The 12,886-nt window shown below is 53.3% G+C and overlaps 1 protein-coding gene across 2 annotated transcripts in view; it reads right to left on the bottom strand.

Annotated features, from left to right (window-relative positions):
• Window positions 1–11,919, bottom strand: part of LRRN2 (leucine rich repeat neuronal 2) — a 71,870-nt gene extending 59,951 nt beyond the window's left edge. For both annotated transcript variants that reach the window (XM_058430519.1, XM_032136455.2), the window contains exon 1: window positions 11,442–11,919. The gene's annotated coding sequence lies outside the window, so the exon portion shown is untranslated. The remainder of the gene's footprint in view (window positions 1–11,441) is intronic.
• Window positions 11,920–12,886: the final 967 nt, after the last annotated feature.

The following is a 12,886-nucleotide window of genomic DNA, read 5'->3' as shown; positions in this document are numbered from 1 at the left end:
GAAACAGACAGGAGAGTGGTGGAAAACACGAGTGATCTGACCTGCCATGTTTGAATGCGGCTGTCAGCCCCCCATGCCTGCCCGAATCTGCCTGACAGGTGAGCAGCTGTGCACCACATCTGTCTGTCCATCTGTCTCCCTCTCAGGGGCCTGCAGAGAGCCAATACTCCTCAGGGAGCGGAGGCCCTGGATCTGAAGCAGCTCCCTTACTTTGGATGTTTTTCGGCTGGGACTAGGAAAGGTGGGGCAGGATAAGTGTGCCTCTGTCCCCATCCAAAATCCAACTCCCCCGCCGCCAACTGCCAAGTCCCCCTCACTGCCTCCCCTCCCCTCCCCACCTCACTACTCTCCTAGCTCTTCCTGCCAAGCTCTGCAAATTACCACACATGCCAATAAGTCATTAGAAACCAGAACGGCAAATGTGAGGTTGCCATGGAGACCAACACCGGGGAGCTGGCAGCCCCAGGGGCCGGCCGGCCGGTGGCTCAGGTGTGTTTCAGGGAGAGCTGGGAAGGCCAAAATGCCTGGCAGAGGGTATACGCACCACTGGGGCACTGATTTTAGGCAAGGCTCTGCCTCTGCCTGCTTTTCCTCTCCCTTCCCTCCCACAGCCCTGGGTCCTGCCCACCTGCAGCTTGTTATGGGTGATAAATGCTGCATAAGCTTCCCGAGGGCAGGTGCAGCCTAGGCCAGTGGGCTGGGTCCTCTCCTTTCCCGGAGCTGTGTCTCCACTCAGAGCAGGTGGCTGTGAGAAAGCCCATCTGGTGACCAGTTCCAGGACAAAGAACACAGACAGATCTGAGCAACCTGGGCTGGCTGCGGATGTTTGGAGAAAGCAGAGGCCCAGGAAGGGGCTGAGGTCAGGACTGGAACTCAGAGCTGCTCATCTTCCTGCACCGGTGCTCACGTCGCCTCTGCCAGTTCTTAGCACAGTGCTTGGGCCTTTATATGCATGTGTTTGTTGAAAATGTAAAAATATACACATACAATTGTTGTAACGGATGAGTTCATGAAAGAATTCATGTAAGCATCTGGGATTTCTGACAAAACAGGAGTGGACCGTGGGTTGCAGTCCCAGCTCATCCACTAACTCAGCATGACCTCACACAAAACCACTCCTTCCTGGGCCTCGATTTCATTGTCTGGAGAATTAGTGGGTTGTATTTCACACACAGTGTATTTCAAACCAGGCTCCTCGGAGCCACCGAGTTCTGAAGCAATCCCTCCAGGGTGGCTGGGAGGTCAGAAGGAGGTCAACTGGGTTCTGGTCCACTGCTTGGCTTTTGCCTTGTATTTAGTTTCCTGATGCTGCTGTGAGCAAAGGATCGCAAACTTAGTGGCTAACAGATGTATTCTCTTACAATTCTGGAGGCCAGAAGCCCAAAATGGGTCTCCCCAGCTTCAAGCTAGGTGTCAGTAGGGTTGTGTTTCTTTCTGGAGGCTGGAGGAGAGACTCTGTTTCCTGCACTTTCCCAGCTTCTTAGACAGGAATCTAGAGGATGCCCACAGGCCCTGGCCCATGGCCCATTCTGTCTTCAACACCAGCACTGGCATGTCCAGACTTTCACATATGGCATTACCCAGATGCTGACTTCTGCCTCCCTCTTCCAGCTTTAAAGGACCCATGTGATTACACTGGGCCCACTCAGATAATCCAGGATAATTTATTCTTAAGCCAGATATCAGCAATCTTTTCTCCCTTGTCACGGAACATAACATATTCACAGGTTCTAGGGATTCGTACATGGACATCTTAGGGGGCCCATTATTCTGCCTACCAGACATTGAAAAATGGATTAACTTCTATAAATGTTTGAAAGCCACAGGACCAGAGGGCTTCCTGTTGCCATCAGTTCTGATGCACTGTGACCTAGGCTCTTCTCCTTTTCTCCATGGGGGATACGCAGAGGAGCTCTGGGTCTGCCCATCAGAGGTGAATGTTGGCAGGCTTAGGCTGTTTTGTGGGCTGTGCAGAGAAATGGGTCTCTATGCCCACCAGAAAAGAGGTCTCCGGGGAGGAAAGAATGAGGACTCTTTTAGGGGAATGGCCCTGTCTCAGCTCCTTCACCTCCATTCCCTATATACCCTGAAATTCAGATGACCCTGCAGTTGTCTGCTCATTTTTATTTCCATGTAAAGTTACATGGAGCCGTGTGTGTGTGTGTCTGTGTGTGTGTGTGTGTGTGTGTACCCACCCATGCACACTTTACCTATTGCAAAAGGCATGCCAATCTAACAGTCATAAAGGTGAGATAGCATCTTGTCTTTCCACACTTTGACCTTCTACACTGTCCTCTTCCAAGATTCATGAACAGTCCCAGATTGTTTAGAACAAACTCTAGAAACAGTAGCTAAGCTCAGAAAACATAGGATCTTAGACCTTTCTGAGCTTCGGTACTGTTTCTGCTAGCAACTTTCCAGGCCCATAATGATCAATTCTCGCCTCTGCAGGTGAGACAGGCTCTTTCTTGACCCTGGGGGAGATGGTGGCCTCTCATTCTTCCATAAAGCATAACCTCTGTTCTCATCTCCGCAAGACACCCTCTGCCAACTGCTTGGGACCCAGTGGGGCTCAATAACTTTTATGAGCAAGGTGCCCTGGGCATTAATCACAGCCCCAGTGTTTTATGATTTTATGCAAATTACTCACCTCTCTCAGCCTTATTTTCTTCCCTCGGTATAAACTGGCAGCTCATTCCCATTCCCACTTCTATCATATGTCCCACGGGATCCCGGAAAAGAAATGTGATGAGGTACGAGAACGCTATTCTCTAGAGGAATGGCCCTGGGGAAATTGAGAAAAGGAACTAACATTTATTGAGCTTCTACTTTGTAGCAGGTACTTTACACAGATTAGCTCATTTAATGTGGTAGTTGAGAATCAGGGCTCCGGAGTCAGAAAGATTTGGGGCCTGAATTCTGGCTCTGCCACTTGCTGGCTGTGCAGGGCCTTCAGGCTTTAGTTTCCTCAACTGCAAAATGGGGGAAAATAATATCTACTTCACAGCGTTATGTGGATGAAATGAGATAAATGCAGTGAAGCTTCTGGCACCTCATAAGCACTCAATAACGTTAGCTCTTATTATTATTAACAACCCTAGGAAGTGGATGTTATTAACTCAGATTTATAGATGAGGAAACTGAGGCTTGGAGAGGTTAAGTAAGATGCCCAAGGGCAGGTGGCTAGGGACTGTGAATTCTGACCCAATGCCAACTGATTCCACTTCCTCTGGATTGTGAGCCATAAGGACAAAAGCCTCAGGGTCAGCCTCTGCGTCTTCCAGAGGGTTGTGCTGGGGTACCGCGGGTGTGCCCCCCTTTCTCAGGCTCCAAGGACTTAGAGGAGGGGAGAAGTCTGTCTAGTAGTGGACTGCTTTGCCTATGGGTCTCTTGGCTCCTGCATTCTGCCTGGGGGCTGGGGGCAGGGAGGAAAGCATTGCCCCCTGTGTCTTGGGTGGGCAAGGGCACTACCAGTGGATCCTAGTCTGCTCCACTCTGGGGATCTCTCTCTATACTTCAGAGGTGAGCTCATACCTCCAAGATCCAGGGAGAGGACACACTCACCCCTCATGGGGGAGGAAGTTTGCTCATTTTGGTGCAATTTTATTTCCAGTTCACAATATCTGAAACGACCAGGAATGTTACAGGAGTAACCTACCCAACAGGGGCCCACCCAGGCAGTGAGAGGAAGGGAGACGAGAAGCTGCTGCAGCCTGGGTAGATACATGGAGCCTAAGGGAATTCCAGAGAACATGGCTCCAGACAACGGTGAACTAAGAGGCTGAGATTCCCAGCGTGCAGACCTGGGACAACAGCCAGAGCTGGAAATGGGACTCCATGAAGCCAGAGGACTTCCAAGATCAGAGATCATCTGGTCTTGGGCAGGAGAGGGCAAGGACACTGGATAATGGATTTCCTTCTGGAAAGGGTGGCTTTCCGTGTCTCTGGAGAGAGTACAGGGGGCATTGGAAACCCAGGTGGGAGGCAGGGACTGCTCAGAGACAGAAGACCCTGCCCTTGCAAGCTGCCATGTGGGCTGCCTTGCTCCCACTCAGTGCCCTCCCCTCCAGCAGCACCACCCCTCTCTCCTCTCACCCTGCCAGCTCCAAGTTCTCCGTGCGAGAATCCTTCCCACTGCAGAGTCAAATCTACTCCATTTTCCAAGCCTAAATCAGCCGCGCCCCCATGAGGAAGCGTTCCCTATATAACTCCCACATAGAGCTCACAGTTCTGATAACATTTATAGTCTAAATCACACAGTTTAGCACTCGGTTTTAAATACTGTCTGGTATTATTCCCTCATTATTTCTTGTGAGTGTAAGTTCTGCCTCCCCAGCTGATCAGTAGGTTTCCTTACCAGTAAAGACTGTGTCCTGTCTTTTTTATTTCCTTCCCAACCTCACACCCCACACTGCCTAGGACAGTGCTCAGAGCATCCTTGGTGGGGATGTACTGATTGGCTGAAACAGCTCCAATGGCTGCAGAGGGCAACCAGGCAGCACTTCCTGACTAGTCGCTGAGGAAAATGCTGGGATGGATGGCCGACGACCAGGGGTGTTAAAAAGTGAAATCATGCTGCCCCAGGCTCCAACCCTGCAAGAGCCCATCTTACTCCGAGGAAAAATCCCCCTCCTCACCAGCTCCAGAACTCTCCCAGAGCTAGCCTCCTCCTGACCCTCTGACTTTATCTCCTGCAACTCTCTGCCCTCACCACACTCCAGCCACGCCGGCCTACACGCCGCCTCTGACTCTCCAGGCACAGCCCTGCCTCCCTGCCCTTGCACCTGCTGTCCCCTCTGCCCAGCTTGCCCTGACTGCGGTGCCAGCTCCTCATCTCTCCTCAGATGTCACCTTCGCAGTGAGGTCTCTGTAGCCACCCTGCACAAGATAACAAACTCCCCCTCTCCCAACTGACTCTTCCATTTCCCTTCCCTGTTTTTTCTCTTTAGCACTTAGCAGCCTCCAATATGCCATTTCCTTTATGAGTTTATTTTACTGCATCCCCAGACAATAAACTAAAAGCTCCTGAAGGGCAGAGATCTGTCTGGTCATTCACTGCTGTCTGCCCTCAGTGCCTGGCTACATGCTTCACAAATACTTGCTGAACGAAGAGACTCCAGCCCCACCCCATGTCTGAGATGGCTGAGGTATGGTGGCCCTCAGAGATGGGCAGTGGACAGGATGATTCTGGAGGTCCCCTCGCAATGTAGATTCCACCATTCAACCCCTGGGCCCAATTCTGGGCAGGCACTTTCTCAAGCTCAAGGCCTGAAGCTGTCTGAACCCCAGCAGAAGGCAGGGGAAAAGGAGTGGTGACAGCCAGGCAGGGTGAAGTGTCAAATTCTCTCTTTCCTCCTACACAGCTTTTAAATGTCTTGCTTCCCACCAGCTGCCCCTCTGTGGTCATTCCCCCTTCTGGGCATCACCACCTCTGCCCTCCCAAGCCAAAGACAGATACTTTCATTGACCACATTCAAATGCTTATTTTGAGAACATTTTAGAGAGCAAAGTAACCTTTGCTGCCTTTCTTTTCTCTTCCTCCTTTTTCCTTCCCCCTGAAAAGATCAGATAGGACAGACCCATTCTTCCTGGGGAACTCAGGCTGGTTGCTAATAATCACCACCCTGCCCCCTTCCTCCATATGTTTTTCCCTGAAGAAGCTGCCTTGTGAGACATTTGTAAATAGGAACAGTTGTACCTGTTCTTCCTGAAACACACGAGTCTGCCTTGTTAGAGCTATCCCACTGACAGCACAAATCCCAAGCCTTCCCCATCTCTCTCCACCTTATCTGGGGTCTGGGCCCCATTCTCACGTCTCCCAGCGAGCCACCCTTGCATTGGTTCCCACCATGTGTCCATGGGCACTGACTCTTAAGGTCCAGCTTCTCTGAGGCTAGTGGCTCCATGTGGCCCCGAGGCACTTAGCGGAGACAGAAGGAAACAATGTTGGATCTTAAATATCACACCCTGCAGGAGCAGGAGGAAAAAAAAGGTCACGGAGACCCTCTCTGAAGATCCCAAAAAAGGAGAAAGGCAGCCACTGGCTTGGGCAGGGCTGGCTTAGGGGACTTCTTCCTGGAGGGAGGGAAGGAGGAGAATGGGCTAGATGTCCCAGAGCACCCTCCAGGCCCAAGGAACACCAGATTCGGGGGTGGCGAAGAAGCAGGAGGAGTCCTAAAGTCAGAGAGAAGGGCTAACTCCCTCCCTTGGATCTTTCCTAGCTATATGTCCTTGAGCAAGTCTGAGGCTGTTTCTTGGCTTTTTAGGTTAGGGATAATGAGAGTTAACTACCTATCTAATAGGGGTACTTTTGAAAGCTTAACAGGATAACGCAGGTAAAGCAGTTGGCACAGTGCCTGGCACATAGTAAATGCTCAATAAATGCTAGGTATCATAATTAGTGTCATTACCATGTGAGAGGTAGAAGCTGAGAAACAGTTATTGCCCCAGGAACCCTCTGTCTGCGCTTTATCTTGGAACTCACTTCAGGTCCATCAAATGCTGAGTAGCAGGGAAGGTGTAGGTGCAAGAAACACACAGAAAAAAACTGAATTCCAAACCAAATCTGCTTAAACTCACCTCCTAAAAGGCAGCCCCCCTCAGGCCAAGGCGTCTCCCAGGTCCCTAGGAAGTGCCAGAAGGCAGAGTGCAAGGCCTAGCACCTCTGGGTTTGGAGCAGAGTCTGCTTGATGAGGGCTTAGAACGTGCAGGAGCCCAAGGTCATGAGCCTAACCCCCAGCAGGGATGCACCAGGTCCCCTGCACCAAAACATGTGGGAATGTTCTGGGCGACCAGCCAGCCCCATTGGAAGCCCAGCTCCCAGCTCTGGAGACAAAGAGGCTGAGGGGGACGTGTCAGCGGTGATGGTGACATTCACAAAGAGCAATCAACACATACACACCCCAGTATCTTTTCATGCACGATGCCTGTGCCCCAAATACCCTCATCACCTGTGTCCCCAGACCCACCGTCTCTGCCTGGTTGACTCCTTTTCAAGCCTTGGCCCAAATATCATATCACTTGGCAACCCTTTCCTAATCTGCAAACAGCAAACGGAGAGTCACTTTTCTTTCTTCTTTTTTTCTTTTTTTTAAAGACAGAGTCTTGCTCTGTTGCCCAGGCTGGAGTGCAGTGGTGTAATCTCGGCTCACTACAACCTCTGCCACCTGGGTTCAAGTGATTCTCTCGCCTCAGCCTCCCAAGTCGCTGGGATTACAGGCGTGTGCCACCACGCCCAGCTAATCTTTGTATTTTTAGCAGAGATGGGGTTTCACCATTTTGGCCAGGCTGGTCTTGAACTCCTTACCTCATGTGATCCACCCGCCTTGGCCTCCCTAGGATTACAGGTGTGAACCACCAAGCCTGGCCGAGAGTCAGCTTTTTATCTGCTTATCCCTACAGTCCAACACTTGTTTCATTATTGTCTATGGGACTGACTCCCCCATCTAATAATAATAATAACAATAATAATATTACTTACATAGCAGTTACTATATATACCAGATACTGTTCGAAGCTCGTTACATGTATCACCTCATGTAGTCCTCATGACAACTTTATGAAGTAGGTACTTTTATTATCCCATTTATAGATGAGGAAACTGAGAAGAAGAGAGGTTACATGACCTGCTCAATGTCACCCAGCTAGAAGTGGTGAGGCCTGGATTTGAACCAGCTGTGTGGCTCTAGAATCTCTACTCTTACAGTGAACTCCTTGAAGGCAGGGACATCTGATCTGTCTCTTTGTCCCCTGCACCTAGCACAGAGCCAGGCACACAGTAGGTACTTAGAAAAGATGGGTTGACTGAATAAGCAAATGCCTGATTGAGGCTAACTTGGTGAAATTTCAGACTCTGAGCTGTAGGCCACAGAGACCCAGGCCCCGCACTGGAAAGTAACAGATAAAGGCATCTTTCTGACTCGTCCTCTCAGCAATCTAATCACATGCTGCTGTCTTTTTTGCATATCTCTTGTCTTCGGTTTTGTTTTGTTGTCTTTTTCAGCTACTTCATTTTTGTCAAAAGTGTTTTTTGTTTCTCAGTTTATCTTCTGCCTTTGTCTTCCTTCTCTTCTGTTCCTTGGTCACTCTCCCCATTCCTGCCCCATTCCAGCCTCCAACCATGGTCCTTGTCCTTCCCTGGAGTCCTTGTAGGCTTGAAAGCTTCTGGTCCCCATCCTTTGTCTTGAAGCTTTTATAAAGAGTATAAGTCATATAGATTAAGAACACAAGCGACACTTATTCATTAGATGGGCCATAGACCAAGCTTCTATATCCTGACCCTGAGTCAATTCTACCTGAATGCAGGTGGGGTGTGGGGTGAGGGACTTCCTGCCTACAAGTTGTCACATACCTGTGTAGGATAACACAGGAAAAGTCATTGCTCTCCCTGCCTCCTCATTCAGGGTCCCAGTTCCTCCAGGAAGCCTTCCTTGATCACTTAAGAAAGCTTATTCACACAACCGTTCGGCAAATCCTTATACATATTAATAGTCTAACTGGGAGATAAGGCCCCATGAAAAGTTAGGTTAGAATGTAAGCCTTAGTATAAGTGTACAAGTTACCAGATGTCACAGATACTATAGGGCCAAATCAACTGCAGATACAAGTGATTTCAAAATGGAGATCTATATGACCCGGAGCAAGTGGTTTCTCCTCTCCAGGCCTCAATTTCCTTGGCTAGAAAACAGGGGATGGTAATGCAGACATTAGAAGGTTGTCAGCAGGACTGAACGGAATAACTTTTGTAATGTTCCTCACATAGACTGGTGCATAATAGGTATTCAATAATAAATTTGATTCCTTCCCCCTTCGCTGTCTGAAGCACCAGCCTTCTACTCAGCCCTGGGCTGCCAGATAAATGGTGAGATGTGACCTGGTCCATCCTTTCAGGTCAGGAAAGTATCTTAAGGACAGGATGACTTGAGCGGTACCTGGCATGTTAGAGGTCACTCAGTGTGATAACTCACTAGCATTGTTCATCTTCCTCACCTCTGCCCCCTCAAGCTGTGAGTCTTTGAACGAGCCTGGTGGGAACAGAGCTAATCAGCTGGCAAGTCCAGATACAAGTGTGGTCAGCTTGAGACATGGAGGTTTGTTTACCGCTGTATCTTCGGCTTCTAAAATCATGAGAGGCACACAGTAGGCACTCAAGAAATAGTTGTTGAATGAATAAATTTTTTAAAAAGCAATGGAGTTTCCTTTTCCTTTCAAATAAACGACCTAAGGGTGTGGGGAGTAGGAGGGGCAGGTGAGTAAATGACAGGGTGCAAGGGACACCAGGGCCAGACAAATGCAGCTGCCAGGCCCACCAGCTCAGGCTCCTCTGCAAAAGGGATGCAGCAAAGCCAACAGTGCGTGTGCCCCCACCGGCAGGATGAGCGGGAGTGCGTGTACGCCTGGCTTACGGTTTAAGCTGCAGTTTACAGGAGAAGCGGAGCAAAGGTGGAGACAGAGACTGGGAAGAAAGGGAGATATCTGGGGAAGAATGAGGAGGGTGAGAGAAGACGAAGAGCAGTGTGAGGGGGAAAAAGGAAGTGAAGAGTGTTAGAGGAGGAAAGTGAAGAGTGAAGGAAGGAGAGGAGGATGAGGGGGAGGAGGAAGAGGGGAGGCACAGGAAAAAGAGGGTGGGAAGTGGGGAAGAACTGTGTTGAATTAGAGAGGGAACCTGCTGTACTAGCCTGGGTGGAATTAGCAGATCTCTGAGTTCTTACTGCCACTCGGTGTCTCCCTGGGAGGAGACTGCATTAGGGAGAGGGTGTGGATTTGGGGGTGTTCCTAGGTGCCAGACCCTGGGCAGATCTCAATCTCCCAGGCACTGAGGCCTTTAGTTCCATGCTTTGCAAATAATGAGGTCCCATCCCAGGTCCAGAGAGAGCCCTCTGCAAGAAGGAGAAGTCTGAGTCAGCCCAGGGGAAGGAAGAAGGCCTAGGAGGCTCAGACCCCTAGCTCTGCCCTTCTGTTTCCATCGTTTCGCCACAACAGCAACCGGCCAGGAAAGTGGGTCAGGCCACCCACATGTGACTTTTTCTGGTAGCCACAGGGCCCAAAGGCAAGGCGGCTCCAGTGCCCAGCATAGAGCCCACCCCTACCGTCCATGCCCAGTGCTCTTTTTTGGAGGGATCTTTAAGAAGCAGTGGGCAATGGGAGGAGCTCCTGGCCTTCTTATTCAGGGACAAAACCCCGGGCCAGAGCCCATCCTAGACTGGCGGGAAAGGGGGGCAAGGAGCCTGCCATCGGCCTGGGTGCATGGGGAGACCTAGATCTTCCCCTATGACAGTGACCAAGCTGGCAGGGAGTCACCTCTACTGCCCTGACCTAGGGAGGCTGTTCTCCCCACCACCCTAGGTCCTGGGGTTCTCAAGCAGAGGGCCTGTCAGTCCATCTCTGGCAACTGAGCGCTGTGCCCAGCCCACCCCCTCCAACCCTGCCAGTCGCCCAATTAGAAGCTGCGTTGGCTCCAACAGATGGGAGCTGCGGCAGCCTGAGGAACAGAGCACAAAGCCCAGCTGACATTTTCCTTCCTGTTCCTTTGGGTGGGGGAGGAAGGGTAGGGAGCACAGTGCTATCCCCAGGGCCCCTCCCCAGGGTCCGGGTCTCCTGCACCTCTTTAGCTTCTCCGCTCGTCCCCAGATGGAGCTCAGTTCCCCCTCACCCCGCGGCTCCTCGCCAGCTGGGCAGCCAGAGCCTGCGCCACCCTTTGCCAGCAGGACAGACGGCCCACCTGTGGCTGGCTAGCCCATCCTGTCTCTTGGGTGCTGCGGTGGGCTCAGAGCCACCCTTCCGTTTCCGCTTCCCCCTGACCGAGTCCCCAGGCTGAGCCCCAGGCCGGCCCATCCCCCACCCCAAAGGTCCCATCCCAGGCTGCGGTCGGACCCCAGCCAGCCGGCCCGGGAGGAGCCTAGCTCCTGGTTCCAGATACTTCAGACAGACCCAAGGCCACCTTGTCCCTCCGCACAGACTCGCGAGCTCCAAGAAGGAGAAAGTCCCCAGGCTCTGGAGCGCTTCCAGCCTGCCAGTCCGCCCGTGTCACGCCCTCTCTAACCTCACTGCCACCTCTCGGCTCCTCCACATCTCCAGGGCCCCACTCTACCCAGCAACAGTTTGGGGGAGGTTCTGTCCTCTCCGGGAGAAGGCCCAGGCGCCCCCCCCCCGGCCGCTTCTGGGCATTCTCCAGCCCTCCGTCCCTCTGCCCCTCGGCCGCCTCCCTCTCCCAAGTCGCCGGCTCCCCTGCAGGCGTCTCGGCGGAAGGCAGCGGCCAGCCCTCCCCCGGCCCCCACCCGGGTCAGGCGGAGCTGCGGTGCCAGGGCAGGAGACCGGAGCCCTGAGGCGGCTGCTCCGGCCGCTCCCGCCGCGTCCCCCTCGGCCACGCCAGCGACCTCGGTGTCCACGATTCCCCGGCCGCGGCGGCGCTGCCCAGGTCAGCCCCGAAGCCGCACACTCACCCCGTGGTCGCCGAGCGCCGGGCGCCGGGCGCCGTCCGCCGTCCGCCGTCCGCCGTCCGCCTTCCGCCCGGGGCCGGGCTGGGGACGCTAGTCCGCGCCCTCCCGCCGCGCGCGCCGTCTGCACAGGCCGAGGAGCCTCGGCGGGCGCCTTCTCCAACGTGGAGTTATCCTGGGAGCGGCTCCGGGGCCCAGCCGGTGAGGGCGATGGCAGAATCCCAATCCGTCCCCACCCCGTCTCCGCGCCCTGGGCGCGTTGTGGCCGGAGGCTGGCCGGCGAGAGCCAGGCGCTCCTTCAGAGCGCCGCGGGTTTGCAGGTGCCCGGAGCAGGCCCTCGCGGCGCCCGGCACCCTCTACACGCGCGCCCCTCCTCCCGGCTTCGCGCTCGCCCTCCTCACTCGCTTCTTCGCCGCTCTCCCAACCTCCCCAGCCCACTCCGGTCGCCTCCTCCCAGTCTGCATGCCACGCCAACCCCCTCCAGTCCCGCTGCCATTTTAACTCCTGAGTGGCCAGAGGCCCCCTCTACCTAACGCGCACACACCCGGGAGGAAGGAGTTGGGTGGGGCCAGACGCTAACGCTTGAGCTGTCCTTGTGCCTAGAGACACAAGGCTTGGCTGAGAGAAGGAGCACAGCCCTGGGGTCCAGGAACAGAAGGGTTGGCTTCTCTCATACTACCTCGGACCCTCTTGCAAAGGCCAGGAGGACAGATGGGGAATTCAGCAGCTTTGTGAGGACAGGTGCCGCTCACAGTCACAGCATGCACCTAAGATCACATTTTTGCTTTGCATGGTGCTACCCTCCCGAAGTTAACAGTGGACTAAGGAATGTAGTGGGGTGGGTGAGAATTTGTCACTGGGCCCAGGCACCTCTCACTCTAAAGAATGGAGTGAAAGACCCCTTTAGTTGTCATGCTTTTCCAGCATTGCATCCTGAGCCGTGCAGCTCTAGCATTCTGGAAGATTCCATCCTGGCTCTCAATGAAGGAGGTCAATTTCAGTCAGGAACTGGCAGGCGCAGTCAGGGGTTTGGCTTCAGGGTTCCCCACTCTGCCAGCTGGACATCATGAAGACTGGGGAAGGAAAGTAAGAAGGTGCCGAAGGTGGGTGCTAGGCTGCTGCCTGGTGGCTTAGAAAAGCTGGGTGACTGCCACTAGTGGGGGCTTAGGAGAGTGGGTCTCCTGCTGGGGCAAAGGCCCAATGCCCAACACCCATGCCTTGGTGGGGACTTCAGCCTGGACCACTCAGAACACACATCACAAACTCGGCTCCATGGCAGGCCACATCCTATTGATGGGTCTGGACCAGAGCCTGCAGAACCAACAACAGGGGAATGGATGAGGTAGGTGAGCCCAAGGTGTGGAGTCCTGTGAGGAGTGGCTTCCCTGGGCTGCCTGCCATCATCCAGTGCTTGAGCTTCTGGCCCTGTCTTTTCCAAGGGTACAGCCAGT

This window comes from Hylobates moloch, unplaced genomic scaffold (genome assembly GCF_009828535.3).
Source record: "Hylobates moloch isolate HMO894 unplaced genomic scaffold, HMol_V3 SCAFFOLD_18, whole genome shotgun sequence".
Taxonomy (NCBI): domain Eukaryota; kingdom Metazoa; phylum Chordata; class Mammalia; order Primates; family Hylobatidae; genus Hylobates; species Hylobates moloch.
This window is presented reverse-complemented; position numbering and strand designations above follow the sequence as displayed.